Here is a 3,960-nt window from a genome sequence, read left to right as displayed (position 1 = left end):
TAATGAATAGTTGAGAAAATTTAATATTAAAAATTGAATTAAATGGTTAAAAAAATTTTAAAATAAAAAAAGTAATGATTGTGATGTTGAATTGAAGATAAGTGGAGTTGAGTTGAGTTGAGTTGAACATTATTGGGAAAACAAACACACTATTCAAGACATCCATTGCCTGTCCTCTTACGGGGCATATATGCTTGAATTTTATTTGTATAAGACCTTATCTCTTTCGAGCATTTTGTTTGGTTATCTACCTAGAAAGACTTATGTTCGGGATGAGACATATGCCATGCGTTAGTCTATTCTATATACTAAAAAAAGTGTCTAATTCTTTTAGGAAACCGTCTTAGTATTCTTGTAGTTATTTGATCGGTTTTGCCACGAGAACTACATCATAACAAGTCGATCTAGAGATCGAGCATAATAGATGGCTCCTTAAACAGATGAGATAGATGTTGCTATATATGTTGGAATAATCATACGTATTTCCATTATACAAATTTGGACTTAATTATATCATATGGGCTTATGGACTTGTAATACGACTTGCAATCCGTGGCCAATTTCTAAGCTGAAGCCCAAGTGATCTGTTTTTCCCTTTCTTTTTTATATGTTTGGACCAAAAATCTTAACCAGGAAAGTATTTCGCGGTTAAAAATTTTCCGGCCATAAATAGGAAAGAATTTGAATCGTGACCCATGATATTCTCATAATAACATGGTGGTTCTCCTATATTTACTCTAATAAATAAAATAATATAATATAATATAATATCATTATTCACTTTCCGAGTAATCCAGTTTACTTTCCAAATACAATAATGTATGATTTCATGGTTAAAATTTTCCTTATAATCTTAACATTTTTGGTAACCTTAACAACACTCAAACCAAAAGGCACCTAGGAGAGTTGAGCTACGAGACTAGACATCAATTTCTTTAGTTCCTGTAAGGGCCCAAGCAATTCAATCCGGACACTGAAGAGATCCGTAACTGAGTATATCCCAACTATATTTCATATCTTATGTTTTGAGCGTATAAGGTTGGTACATAACGTAGATAAGTTGTGGAATCGGTGTTTTAATAAGCATATCTCGAATTGATCAATGAGATGTTATCGAACAATACTTACCAGGTACAATATCTCATAATCTTATCAATAAGCCGTTTAGGAGTTACAACATCAATTCCTGCCCCGGGATCGATCAATATAAATTCAAGACAAACATAGTTAGGAGTGCACATAAAATGCTCTTAATTAGGAAGAGATGGTCGATTGCATATTATATCGTGTATTTACAAATTATGCCCCCGATGGTCGAGAAGGGACTAGCTATACAAACACGATCACAGCATTAGAGATGGCTTCGTGCTCCTTTTGCCCCGGGTAGTCAGTACCTGACCCGTAAATCGAATCGAGAGATCCTAATCTCTCATCATTCTATCCAAAAATAAGGACCTCAAAGGGGGAAAAGAAGAAAAAATCAGTCGAGATAGTACCGTTCCTCAGGGCCATCGAGAGAATGAGCAATCTCCTCAGCCAGCAAGAAGCAGGCGGAGAGCCAACCGCTGAGTGTCCCCCACACGTTCATCGCCACCCATATCATCATTCTGCTCCTCATCGCCACAGCCAATATTTACTCACGTCACGGCTTCCGTCCCGATAATTGCCTCCGCACAAATACTCAGGGCCCCGATGGCTGCGGCGCGTGCATCAATTTCAAGAATCAGCGGGCTAGTGCTGTGTCTTCACACTCCCCTCAGGCGGATCACCAACCATTCATCATTGGGCAACACATGTTTCAAGAATCAATCTGACCGCATGTGTACGGGCCTTTGCATTTTCTTTTCTTCTTCTTCTGCTCAATCTTCTCCAACTTTTGAGCTCTGAAATAGTCTTTTTTTTACTCTTAAGCCCCCAATCTCAGATCCCTGTCGTCGTGGTTGAGTGAGAATTCCTTGTGCTCTCTGCCAGTGGAAAATATAATGTTTCTGGTTGAAAAGGCCATATTTATAGATATGTGCATATATATACGATTATGTATATGTATTAAATTACTTTATCCAAAAAGAAAAAAAGAAAGAAAATTTGATTCATTCATCCTATAATGCCTCGGATGAATTAGGAACGTGTACGTACGCGTAATACGCCTTGCTGGAAATAAGGACAGTGACAACCGTGGAGTCGCTGTATATAAGATTGGATGTTTCCTTAATATCTACGACTAGATAAGGGCAGCTCCAGCTCCAGTGTTCAGCGTGTCAGATCTGCTGGGGCCGCAGTCCGCCGTTCACAATTTGGTTATATCAGCACCGGCCGGCTTAGAGCTTGCATCTGCAGTACCATGGAGAGATCGGCAACGATAAATGACTTACCAGAACAAAAAACGAGAAAAAATAATAAAGATAAATATGACAAGGAAGATGCAATAGCGCTACTCTCTTCTGGAAAGATATGTATTATGATGATAAGACAGGATGCCACTAGTGTAGGATTGCAATACCAAAACATACAAGGGATATCGTTTGGTTGGCGAATTATTAAATTATGAAGAAAACTTTCACCGGAAAAAATGATAACGAATATTAGATAATTAGAAAAATAAATTCAGAAATATAATATTGTTATATTATCGTAATTGGTAAGTACAATATATTTTTTTTAAAGTATTCGATACCGTAATATTATAGTATTTGGCACAAAAATAGATTGATTGGGAAGATAAGTAAATTTGCAATAGTTTCCTTATCATATTATATTCTCATATGAATAGATAATTTAAATTTAAATTTAAAAATGAAAAAAAATTATTTTTTTAAATCTTAATTTTATTTATTCAATAACAAGTACTTAAAATAATTAAATAATAGTATATCCATAATATTATATATAAATAATAATGAAGATTTACTTTATTATTTTAATTTATAATAAACTACACGCACATCCACACTATGTGAGCAATTAATTAATAAATAATATTTTTTTGACATTAATGCATGAATTCTATAACTTTAACTATGATTTTTTTTTTGTTTTAAGTTCAAAATAGTTATGTGCAATTGTTTTAATAATGTGATACTCAAAATATATAATGAGAAGAGATTAGGAGCATATTAAATGTTATTGTGAGATTGGAAAGTAGGGAGAGAGTAAAAAGTGAAGAGATAGTAGGAGATAGCAAGGGGGGGGGTGAAATAGTATGTAGATATATTTTATTACAGTCAAATATCTCTAGATATCTTCGAGTATTACTAAGATTGTGTAATTCTGTAAAGTATTTTTTTTGTTTTAGGCTAGACTTTATTTGTTTCCTAGTTAGACTCCATATTTCCAGAGATTTACCCCAATGTAAACGTCCATATAATCATGGCTTTACTGCTGAATGAATTACCGAAGAATCTGCAGATTTTCCTTCTCTGCAACTCCGATTTCTTCCCAGCTTCATCATCGGTTACATACCGATTTCTTCATGGTATCAGAGCAGGCGGTCTAGGGGCCGTGTCAAGTCTCAAACGTATTCTTTGCTTGGCAAATCAATCGGCCGAGTTCCTTCCTGATCATGTCAGGAGGCAATACAACTCAGGTTGCTCTTCCCACTGGAGGAGGCGTCTAGCGAAACGCTGCCTTGCTGCCAGAAGCGAACGCAACAGCGCTTGTTTCTCCGCTTACTGTGACATCATCGGATGTTCAGTGTTGCGACTAACTGAATGCAAATTGAATGGAGAAAATTATCTCACATGGTCTCGACTAATGTGAATGGCTCTCCGTGCCAAGAATAAGGTTGGCTTCATTGACGGGACTCTAGCCGAGCCTGCAGAAGGTGATCCCAACAAGCCTTTGTGGGTTATGGCAAACTCTTTGGTGGTCCCATGGATAGTAAACTCACTGGAGAAGGACCTACATTAGTATAGCATGTATTGAAAATGCTCGGGTCCTATGGGAAGATTTGAGGCAACGATG

General features: G+C 36.3%; 1 long non-coding RNA gene across 1 annotated transcript; it reads right to left on the bottom strand.

Moving 5' to 3' along the window:
• Positions 1-1,245: 1,245 nt before the first annotated feature.
• LOC116187521 lies at positions 1,246-2,490 on the bottom strand. The gene is made up of 2 exons (XR_004152080.1): positions 2,137-2,490; positions 1,246-1,964 (listed from the first exon to the last, which is right to left on the bottom strand). It is a non-coding gene; the product is annotated as an uncharacterized LOC116187521 (long non-coding RNA).
• Between the last annotated feature and the right edge of the window lie 1,470 nt (positions 2,491-3,960).

This window comes from Punica granatum, chromosome 8, assembly GCF_007655135.1.
Source record: "Punica granatum isolate Tunisia-2019 chromosome 8, ASM765513v2, whole genome shotgun sequence".
Classification (NCBI taxonomy): Eukaryota; Viridiplantae; Streptophyta; class Magnoliopsida; order Myrtales; family Lythraceae; genus Punica; species Punica granatum.
The sequence above is the reverse complement of the archived record's forward strand: the minus strand, read 5'-3'. Positions and strand labels throughout refer to the sequence as shown.